This window comes from Eptatretus burgeri, chromosome 11 (assembly GCF_056783735.1).
Source record: "Eptatretus burgeri isolate ZD-2024b chromosome 11, Ebu_testis_v1, whole genome shotgun sequence".
Classification (NCBI taxonomy): domain Eukaryota; kingdom Metazoa; phylum Chordata; class Myxini; order Myxiniformes; family Myxinidae; genus Eptatretus; species Eptatretus burgeri.
Genome location: NC_140971.1, coordinates 75,806,292 through 75,818,507, shown reverse-complemented (window position 1 = coordinate 75,818,507; position 12,216 = coordinate 75,806,292). Strand labels below are relative to the sequence as shown.

General features: G+C 42.1%; 1 protein-coding gene across 11 annotated transcripts in view; it reads left to right on the top strand.

Annotated features, from left to right (window-relative positions):
- Positions 1-12,216, top strand: part of LOC147017412 (protein argonaute-2-like) — a 161,747-nt gene that overhangs the window by 75,466 nt on the left and 74,065 nt on the right. Inside the window, exon 1 of one of the 11 annotated variants that reach the window (XM_085847060.1) lies at positions 10,982-12,142. The exons of 9 other annotated variants lie outside the window; for them this stretch is intronic. The gene's annotated coding sequence lies outside the window, so the exon portion shown is untranslated. Of the gene's footprint in view, positions 1-10,981; positions 12,209-12,216 lie in introns of those variants that run through there. One more of the 11 variants, XM_085847062.1, reaches the window with a different exon arrangement.

The window sequence follows — 12,216 nt, the reverse complement described above, 5'->3', positions numbered from 1 at the left end:
CTTCTTTCGGCTCGCTCCCGTTGGGGGTCGCCACAGCGGATCAACCGTCTCCATTTCGCTCTATCCTCCACATCTTCCATTGATACTCCAACCACCCACATATCCGCCCTCACCGTATCCATGAATCTCTTCTTTGGCCTTCCTCTTCTCCTCCTGCCTGGCGGCTCCATCTTCAACATCCTTCTCCCGATATACTCCGCTTCCCTCCTGAGCACATGTCCAAACCATCTCAATCTCGCCTCTCTCACTTTGTCTCCAAACCGTCCTACCTGCGCTGTCCCTCTAATATACTCATTCCTTATCCTGTCCATCCTCGTCACTCCCAACAAGAATCGCAGCATCTTTAACTCTGCCACCTCCAGCTCCGCTTCCTGTCTTTTTGTTAGTGCCACCGCCTCCAAACCATACAACATAGCTGGTCTCACTACTGTCATATACCTTCCCCTTCACTCTTGCAGCTACCCTTCTATCACAAATCACTCCTGCAACTCTTCTCCACCCACTCCATCCTGCCTGCACTCTTTTTCACTTCTCTCCCACACTCTCCATTACTTTGGACAGTTGATCCCAAGTATTTAAACCCATCCACCTTCCCCACCTCAACTCCTTGCAACCGCACCATACCACCACCCTCCCTCTCATTTACGCACATGTACTCCGTCTTACTCTGACTGACTGTCATTCCCCTTCTCTCCAGTGTGTACCTCCACCTCTCGAGGCTCGCCTCAGCTGCTCCCTACTCTCCCTACAGATCATGATGTCATCCGCGATATCACGTCAAACTTCTACGGTGTAAAAGTCTGTGTAAACTTCTAAAACATCCTACCCCCCCCCCTCCCCCCGGCCAGTTAATTTTTGACGCTATCACATGCCTCAAATTTTAACGAACAGGTGTAGTATTTGACCAAACAAAACCTCTCAGTATATTCTGCACAGCAATATTTTAGGAATTGGTCTATGAAGTTACTGGCTTCAAGAAAACAAAAACTGGAGAAAATTGCATTTAAAATTTGAAATTTCTACTCATTTCAGCTAAAAAAATTAAAATAAATTTCCCTTTCCTTACCCTTTTCATACAGTTTCAGCTTGACACTGAAGTTAGAACAATTTTGCATGGCATCTAGTTAACAAATATGCAAAAAAAAAAAAAAAATCGGTATTTTACCCCCCTTGAAGTGCCCCCTAGCGGATTTCTCCAAGAAAGCTACGCGTTTGAGCTAGCAAGCAAATAAATTCTCAAACTATAGGTCATGACCTATCCAAAAAGCAGTGTCTCGTTTTATCCCGCAATTTGGTACCGATTCATGAAAATACTGGGCTCAGCTCATGGACTACAAGTTTCTGTGTCTGTTTGTGGGGCATCACTGGTGGATACTACAAGGGCTGGTTCAGTCTTGGTATTGACAAAACATGGCTCTATCTCTTGAGGATTTTAAACCACTGAGCTGCTTGTTCTTGAGAACGGGAACTTGAATGCAAGAGGGGTTGCTGCAAGCATCTGCAAGAACCTCCTGGATCATTATCCCATGGGCCGTGTGTGTTGTGCCAGTACCCGAAGGTGTTTCTTCGTTCAGGTCAAAATTGTCACAGCATAGATGACTAACAACATTTCTGGCTGGCTGAATTGAAGGTGGAATAACGCCTTCTCTCTCTACTATGCTCTTACACATGGCCGTTTCCAGTTCCAGCAAACGAGAGTAGGAAACAGTGTCCATATCAATTCAATAAAGTGACTATTTCAGCACTACCAGTCAAATGCCTTGGTGTCATACCCAGAAGAAGATGTTTGGGCATTGTCCATTGCCCTCTTGTCAAAGCTTGGCAAATATCTTCAGCAAAGGAATCAACCAATCTGCTTCTTTTCGTCGACGCATCTGCAAATTTCTTTCCAGTAATCACCCAGGAGAGAAAATCTTGCAATTGAGTAGGTGGGTGGATAATTCCACAAAGTAAGAAGCTCGATGAAGGTGGCCAAGGCATCTCTGTGGATTCTTCTTTGGAGCCAAGAATAAGTCTTCTTAGGAGTAGTGCTGCTTCTTCAAGGCGTTTCAGGTCGGATGCAGCAACCTCAAATGCAGACTCGATGGCCTGACCTTTTGGAACTTCCGTCGAATACACAAGTTCACTCCTGTAATTAGGTTGCCAAAACTGTATTTTGCTTTCAAACTTCTTTGTCAACTTTGCTTTTATCTTGTCAGTTTTGTAATTGACATTGTAAAATTCGGGGCTATTGCTCAACATAAACTGCAAATATCGGTCCTTGAGCATTGTAACTCTTTCAACATTAGCCCCATGGATAATGTTGTTCTCAACATATTGGCAGACATGCTCAAATGCAGCTGCATGAGCATTCTGTTGTTCCACGACAGAAGTGTCTACATCAGTTTTTAGGTCATCTCTACCGAGATGACCTAATAAAGCCGGACCAAATGTCCGTACGTCCGTCAACAATTTTTCTTTCCGATCTTGATGAAACTTAGTATGTGGGTAGAGGTCGATGAGTGTTGCACAACAATATAACTTTTGCCCAGGTTCAAGGTCAGGGACGAGGTCACGAGGTCACATAAGTTATAAAAATCTCCATTTTCAAAACCTATCTAGTCTGCCATTCCACAAGATATTCGGCAACTGTTTATTGATTATGATAGTAAAAAATATTATCTTGTATCTAACCAGACAGATTTTTGAATTTCCTACCCATTTGGCCGCCACGTAACCTGGAAGATGGTCAAAAACACCTCTCGGTACAAAGAAAACTTTTTACCTCCGATCTTGATGAAATTTGGTATGTGGGTAGAGGTCGATGAGTGATACCCAACGACATATTTTTTTCCCGGATTCGAGGTCAGGGTCAAGGTCACGAGGTCACGAAAGTTGTGAAAGTCGCCATTTTCAAAACCTATCTAGTCTGTCATTTTAGGAGATATCTGGCAACGGTTCATCGATTATGATAGTAAAAATCATTATAGAGATGACCGTCACCCCCACACGGGGTAATTTTTTAATGCCGATCATCTGTACGTGTATAATGCTTACGACACGACGGATGGTAGTGTGCCTCACGGGCGATTAAATCAACATCTTGTACTTTCCCCATTATATTGGCATCTTTCATTTTCTCAGCGGCTGTTTTGATTGACTCTTCTGCGCTACTTGTAACACACTTCACAAGCCTCTATTCCTTCCCCTGTACCTTTTTACGTGATCTGTCGCAGAAGAGACATTTGTTCGCAGGAAATCATATTGCAGCCAATTCTGAGGATCTGCGTCTCTTGGCGCTACATGGTACTTCATCGTCTTCAGCAGGACCTTTTCTTTTGAGGAAGTGGGACGTGTTCGTGAAATTTGTATAACACCATCTGTGCGCTCCGTGCACGTTTTTGTTGAAAGTTTTTGGTACCTCCATACAAATATCATCAGGCCTTTCACTGGCATTAGCTCTCTTCTGTCGCAGTTCCACTGTTTCTTCTATCTTCGAGAAACTAACATCTGAAAGTGGTCTAACTTTTTGTATCAGAGGTGTGTTTCACATAGTGTATAATACAGGATAAGCCTTCATGCGAATGTTTTGCTTTAGACCGTGAGCTGGCCTTTAATTTCAAGGGTTTTTCATCTGTTTTCTTCTTGTCGGCCATTGAAAAGTCTCATCTAAACTGAAATACAGAAATCAATAAACATCAACATCAATTCAACAATCTGTGAATACCACATGTGTGATGGCAGTGAGCTAGTGAACAACAGAAATTATGCATAAGTTTTAAAGTAAAAACATCCACAAATGACAAATTCCAAAATTAGGTCTAAAAACAGCCTGAAAATGACTTTTTCGGAAATGACGTCACTGTGATGTCACTATAGTGGCCATCTTGGATTTAATTTTGAGATTTTCAGTTAAGACTTGACACAACGGTAAAGTATGAGAAATTTCAGTATCCTAGCCTCAGGGATAGCGAAGATATTTACAGAGACCAAATTCCTTATTTCAGAATGGGGGGGTGGGGTTACTGCGGGGCGTGTCACGACCACACCCACCACCGATTTTTATTTTTATTTATTTTTTTTGCAGACAACCGGATTGTGCTCGGGCATGAGTCAAGCTATCTGAAAAACATAGTCTACAAAAATCCCCAGGGGGATGGGGGTCTACGGTGGCCCATGGTCTACCAGGAGGAACTCGCTCTTCAACAGCTCCAAGTGGCTCCAAGACGGTCGGGGGCTCCCCCTGCACCCCCTAACCTGTCAAGAGGCTGCTGCCTATCGCCCAGCCGGCCCACCATCACCCCCAGGCCTTTAGCAAGGAAAATGGATAATATTTCAGCAATTAAGCATAGATTAAGAAAATAAAATTACTCTCTAAAGCTGTTCACACAAGGTTGCTCATGGCTAACCACATTTTGTCTATAGTGTTCGTTATGAACAAAGGCAAAATTGGAATATAAGCAAAATGGAATATAGTGTTCTTTATGAACAAAAGTAAAAATAAAATGAATATAAGCAAAAAATGGAATATATATGATTAACTACAAGCCAGAGTAAAATGAAGAAGATACAAGTTCCAACATTTGCCAACAAGACAATGTTTACATATAGGCCATGGGATACATGTGGCTACCATGCACCCCCCCCCCCACATCTCAATGAACCTATGTTTTTCTGAATTCCCTGGATGTGCTGAATAAGAAATCGAATGTTAACATTGAAAATACTAGTACGTGCCCGTAAAAAAATAATAATAATAATAAATAAATAAACCACACAGGCCGTTTCTTCGCTCTCACGTGCCCATACGTGCGTGACCCGGAAGTTCGATATTATTCGGTTACGATTATTCGCAATTTATTTTTAATACCCAATTATTCAATTAGCGCCAACGTATTTTACCTTTTCGCAATGTCGTGGCAAGGAAAAACAAAAAGAGAAGAGAAGAGAGAAAAAATTTACTTCCTGGTTCGGAGCATACCAGCACTCTGATGTTCCCGACATTTATACACCGTCTAATATGAAAACGATCATAACTTGGGCCATTCTGTTTATCTATAAATGCGCATAAGAAATCGAGAAATTATTAGAATACACGAAGTCATCACTCTCCGGAAGCCCGTACGTTGTAACCCGTAATGGGGAACGTGGCTGAGCTTCCCTTCCCCATCGGCCACGCCTACGCAACAACGTGTCTTGTCATTGGTTTGGTAAATAAATGGCCATAACTTGGGAAGCACTTGTGCGATTAATATCAAACCTTGAAAAGGCACATCCTCAGGTCCCCAGCAATATACCTGGCAAGTTTCAATTAGATCGGACCAGAGGTTGTCGAGAAACAGCGGACACGGACACACACACACACACACACACACACACACACACACACACACACACACACACACACACACACACACACACACACACACACACACACACACTGCTGGAATTATAGATAGATAGGGATGCACTTCCGGTTTTGACCCTATAACTAATGTTACCCTAAAAACCGCTAATCGCTGCTCCGCGTTGGTCATGATTTCTGTGCCTCATCATATCAACTTGTAGAATGGCTCAATGAAGGTCAATGTTCACATGTGATATACCAAATAATAGCTGATGCTATTCTGCTTATTTTCATGTCTAAGTTGTTACAATACATATTGTCTAAATCACAGTTATTTGAATGAGCATACCCCTATCCAGGGATATTCGTGCACTGACTGACACTTTCATGTTTCACATTTTTTATTTTACTGATAAGTTTTGTTTTATATTACAGAATTTAGTACTCAAAGAACAATTAATTAAGCCTGACAAGTAAATATTTCCACTTTGATGGAAATGGCATGAGTAGCTTTATTTGTAGTAGTAGTAGTAGTAGTAGTAGTAGTAGTAGTAGTAGTAGTAGTAGTAGCTTTGATGGCATGAGTAGCTTTATTTCTGATGGTTGGCAAACAATTTTAGAGATAGCCGAGAAGACAAATGACGAAAAACTGCTCACACGGATTAGATGCCAGGATCTGTTTGCATGTGAAGCCAAATTTCACGAGTCGTGCAGGACAAAGTACCTACAGAAGCCAGATAAGTGGAGAAGTACCAATGTCCAGAACAAAGATAAGCAAGTTCAACTGACGGAGGCTCATAATCATGCATTTCACGATGTGTGTGAGGTAATCGACACTGATGTTCTACAAGACAAGAAGATGATGAAACTAACTGATCTTGACAAGACATACATAGCCAGTTTGGAACTCACAGAGTTCGCAAATCCAAACTTCCGTGGAGAAAACTTCAAAATCAAACTTAAGAAACACGAAGAGTACAAGGACAGATTGGCCTTCTGCAAACTGTATTCCTCAGCAAAAATGCAGTCCTATATAGTATATAGTATATAGTTCTGACATTGACGTGAACAATGCAGTCCGATTAGCATACGAGCTAGCTTCGACAGATGATACAAGAAGCTGGAACATACCTGCATCGGGTGATTTTTGACAGTTTTGCTATGTCCAATGAACTAAAATGGCCACCAACTGCTCATGATCTTGGAGATGTGAAGGATATTGTACCATCACAACTCGAGAAATTTCTCAGCTATGTCATAGGTGGAAAAGCCACCACTCGTACATCTAAGTCATCTACTGGTATACTCAATAGGACAAGACATTTGTCGAGCAGCTACCAATGGTGAGTGGAAACTCCCAAAACACATGTTGATATGCATGACACTCCGCCACCTGTTCAGGAGTGAGCGACTGATCACCTTACTAAATTGAATGGGACATTCAGAGAACTACTCATTTTCATTGGAACTAGAAACAGCTCTCGCACAGGCTGTGGATGAAACTTCAAATTTGTTGTCAACTCAAATCATCCGATTTCCAGATGCACCTTCTGTCTTTCACTCTGAATTTGACAACTTTGATCAACTACTAAATAACCTCAATGGAATGGGATCAATCCACACTGCAATTGGTATCATGCTGCAGGATATAGAAGGGAGACCAGAGGACCACGGAGGTACCCGTGTAGAAATACCATCCATTGCATGGAATATGACAACAAAACAATGCTCTCTAAACATCCAATCATCTGAATGTCTTCCAGATTGTTATGTCACCCAGCATAGGAGTCCTCAGATAACGATTGAGCAGCGAACATACCCCGGTGGTGAAGATGCCCAGCACAAAGCCAGAATCAACCATTTCTTATGGATGCTGATACAACAACAAAATTGTATGTCACAACAAGTACCTGGATGGAGAGGATTCATCTCAATGACTGGTCAGAGACCTGAGACTCTCACCACCATAGATTACTACCCTGTCATAGCTAGCCCCATTACTGACTATAAAACAGTACAGGAGTGTTTACGTTATGCTGAAGAAGCCACAAATGAAGTCAAGCAGAGGTACACCATCACTACATTTGACTTGGGGGTATGTATGAAGGCTTATCCCCTCGTTTGGAACAACCAGGTCAGGTACGAGAAGCACATCATCCTCATTGGGACGTTCCACCTGATATGTGCCTACATGAAGATGAATGGATCAGGGCTCTCTGACATGCTGTTGGAAGCAGGCTTAATAGTATCTGGTTCCATCGAGGATGTGCTGTCAGGGAAACACTATGACAGAGCAATGAACTGCCACAAAGTCATGCTGGAATGTCTAGAGAGACTTCTTCTTTCACAATATCACAAGCCATAACGAAGCTGATGTGTTTGCATCTCTAACAGAACAATCAAGGAAGGTTATATATATATATGTATATATATATATATATATATATATATATATATATATATATATATATATATATATATATATATATATATATATATATATATAATATCACACATACCCCATCTGAGGAAACCATGAATACAGCACTTGCAGACGAGGAGTTGAAAAGGTACATCGAGGGATTTATGCAATATCGGGATGATTCCAAGACAGGAAACCTTGATACAACTGCTCATTTGTGGGTATCGTACATGGACCACGTTTGGCTGGTGTTAAAACTCACACATGCTGTGAAGCACAATGACTTCCTTCTCTATGCCCATTGTCTTCATCTGATGTCTGACTTATTCTTTAGTTTTGGAGGCCAGAACTATGCCAGATATCTTAGATTCTTCTCTTTGTTCATTGCAAATATCGAAATATCCCATCCAGGAGCCACAGAGTTGATGAAGAGAGGTGCAATCAGTGTTGCTCGTTCTTTCATTCCTGGAAATCGATGTGCCATTGATAAACCATGGAGGGAACATTCATGTGTCATGCCAAATCCCATGGCAGTGCAGGTGGAAGTGGTGCTGGTGTGTCAGGTGTTCTGACCAATCATGATGCCTACCAACGTTGGGTGAGAACAACACATGCCAGATCACAGTATGTGAACACAACGCTCAGTATGGCCGATATGTTGTCGGGATCCACCGAAGGAATCAAACACCGTGATGTATGTCCTGCAGAAGTATTGAAAAGTGAAAATCTGGTGTGCAGAACAATGGAGGCAGTGGAGAGTTTCCTGAATCCGTTCACTATAAGATAGTCCAGATCAACTGCTGATTCTCTCATCAGGTGCTGCTGCATCATTAGCTGTACAGAAAGATGTACTCCGTGCAGAACAAGCAGGTAGAGAGGCAAAGGAAGTGTTTATTGCTTCACGTCTGGAGACTGGAAAGGACTTCTTTGAGCCAGTAATGCGCATGAACCTAATGACTCTAGGAGACATCAGTAAGAAAAGCAAGGTAAAGACAACAACGAATAGAGTTGTGCAGTACAAACAACAAGGAAATGTCGCCTTCCAACTCCTCGTGAAATCCCAAAGCCAAGGTGTACAACTGGATCTTAAGGAACTGATGACATACCCATTAAATCCTGTGCCATGCAGTATAGGGACTGCTGATGGTTTCTTAGCAAAGACGGACAAGTCTAAGGCATTGCATCATCTCACAAAGGGTCATGAGGATGCTGCGGTACCCCAATCAAGTGAAACGCTAGTAATTCATGATGGTAATGCTGTATTCTACTGCATGAAAGAAACGCCAGGAAACTTTAGCCAGATATGTTCCAAAGTGTTTGATATAATGCCATCGATAGGTGATGTTGTGTTCAGCACAGACTCCTACATGCCTAACTCTGTGAAAGCAATGGAGCAACTAAGACGAGGTTGTGGTGAAAAACTGATTGTCAAAGGGGAGAACACCAACAAACCATCTGACTGGAAATTGTTCTTGGGCAATGATGTCAACAAGCAACAGTTTATTGCACTACTCACTCGACTCTGGAGCCAAGATGCATATGCCAAGAAGCTATAAGGAAGACAAGTGACTGTAATCTGTGAAGGCACTGCATACCTCCTGACATCTGATGATGGTCTGTCAACACATAGAAGAGAAATTCCCACGCTCAAGTCAACCCAGGAGGAATCTGATTCGCGTATCATCCTATATTGTAAACATGGTAGTAGTCAGAGTTGCAAGTACTTGAGGGTGAAGAGTCTGGACACTGTTGTATTCTTTATACTTCTCCACGATGCAGCCACACTCGGTGATGTCACCATCTTGTTTGACACTGGCACTGGAAACAAGAAAAGACTGCTAAATATGAGTGATATGTCACGAGGTTATACCCAGCAACACTGTACAGCTCTGATGGCACTCCATGCATACAGTGGATGCGACTCCACAAGCGCCTTCAAAGGAGTAGGAAAAGTGAAACCTCTCAAGAAACTATTGCAGATGCCCAAATTTGTGCCAGTGCTTGCTAGGCTGGGAGACTCCTGGCATGTACCTACAGAGCTCGTAGACGCTTTTGACGAGTTCACGTGTGCCATTTACGAAAGGCCGCGCATGCGCAGAGTTGATGAAGCATGCATGAACGAGCAACATGCTTCCTTAAGATGAGCCAGTTGTGTGACACAGATAATGACACATCAATCAAAACTTCACACAACATTGATATGGCTAATCTACCTCCATGCCGAAAATCGTTAGAGCAACATATCAGGAGAGTGAATTACCAGGTTGGAATATGGAAAAGAGCGCATATCACTGATCCTGATATCCCTCTGGCTACTGATGGCCATGGTTGGACAATGGTTGATGGCAAAATGGAGCCGTTATGGTATGACAGAGATGTACTTCCACAACAATTAATAGATATTGTTGAAGGTTCACCGACTGATGATGAGGACGAATCAGATGATGATGGTCCACTTCTTGCAGGAACAGACTATCCTGCTGGAGACAGTTCAGACAGTGATTCTGATTAAACCTAAGTATGAACATTGATATTTCTAATGTGCTTATTAATCAGAGAGGAGTGTTGCATGATTATAATTATATAACTACATGTACCCATCAAGGCGATGATTATTTTGTTGGTGCTAAATTACAAATAATAATAACACAATTACAATGTACGCGTGAGAATCGTTCTTGAAAGTGGGGTTTGGACCAACTTTCAGCATCCACCAACAAAGTTTAAAATGTAATTTCGCAACTTATTATCAAGGTATCTGGCTAATATTGGTATTAAAATAATTCTGTTGCCTACTTGAATGTTATGAATGACTTTTAAATTGATTATCTTTGCCATATTTATCAGTAATATTAAAAATTTGAAACATGAAAGTGTCAGTCAGTGCATGAATATCCCTGGATAGGGGTATGCTCATTCAAATGACTGTGATTTAGGCAATATGTATTGTAACAACTTATCAGACATATGAAAATAAGCAGAATAGCATCAACTATTATTTGGTATATCAGATGTGAACATTGACCTTCATTGAGCCATTCTACAAGTTGATATGATGAGGCATACAAATCATGACCAACGTGGAGCAGCGATTAGCGGTTTTTAGGGTACCATTAGTTATAGGGTCAAAACCGGAAGTGCATCCCTATATTTTCAATGTTAACATTCCATTTCTTATTCAGCACATCCAGGGGATTCAGAAAAACATAGGTTCATTGAGATGTGGGGGGGGGGGGTGCATGGTAGCCATATGTAGCGCATGGCCTAATAGTATTTCTTCCCATCCCTCCATTGGCGCAAGCAATTCAAGACATTTATCCAATGTGAGTTGGAGCAATTGCTCATCATCCAATGGAAGTTGGAGCAGTGGATCAACGGCCACATCGAGTTCACAGTACATTTCAGGTTCTATGGGTTGGGGTGAAGAGGGTTTGAGTGCACAATGCTGGAATGGGAGGTATAGGTGTAATTATTGGGAGGGGTGGAGACGGCGCAGACACAACAGAGTTCACCAAAACCATCTCTGTCTGCTCTGGTTGGGCGCTGGGCTTCGTTGTCCATCCTGTAACACACTTTCGTAAACCAGCCACAATGGCTGCTTTGATTATATCGACAACGTAATGAATATTCCAATCATTACAGCCAATCCTGTCAGCCAGTATCTGAGAATGGCTCATGCCCAACCTCCAAACAATCTTGCAATCATGATATTTTACAGCCTCCTTCCTTATGTGTTCTGCAAGGTCACAGAAATATACCATTTAATGATGCCTAGGGTGCCACAAGATTATTCATTCGTATCCTTGTATCTATCCTTGTTCCAGTTATCCCTTCATGTAACAATATGCCTCGTTTCAGGCATACAGTGTCTATGTCCCCTTCATCCCGTGTCACACGAGGTGCATAATTTTATGTAAGGATCATATAAGTGTTTTCCCATATATGCCTTTCTCATGCAATTGGTCCCAATGTTTACCTTTTTCTGCCCTGCGTACCCTGTCACAACCCATTCCTTGTTTCCCCTACTGTCGACCGACCAAAACATTCTGCTCTCTATGACATTCCCATAATGCCCTCACTATCTGTTATTGTTCATATTATCACGATTATGCACATGCTAATCAAAAGCACTGCTACATCTGTCATGAACCTCCAGTAACATTCTTTCCACTTGCAGATTTCCTTTTTTTCTCTTTACAACTTCCTGCATCCTCCTTTTGTAGTGAGATGCATGAGTCCATGATTGGCTTACCTTCTCACTTGACAGATACGTGGATAACCAGTAATACCTGGAAGGGTCCGGTCCAACGTGTCTTCAGGACATTCCTCCGTTTGAACACCTTGTTGTTCACCCAGTCGCCGGGCTGGATGCCGTGGTGTTCCTCTGCATCCAGGTCTGGTCACCCTTGTTTGATCTACGAGTCAAATTCTTTCACAACCTTTGTTGGAGCAGCACAAAAGTAAATCT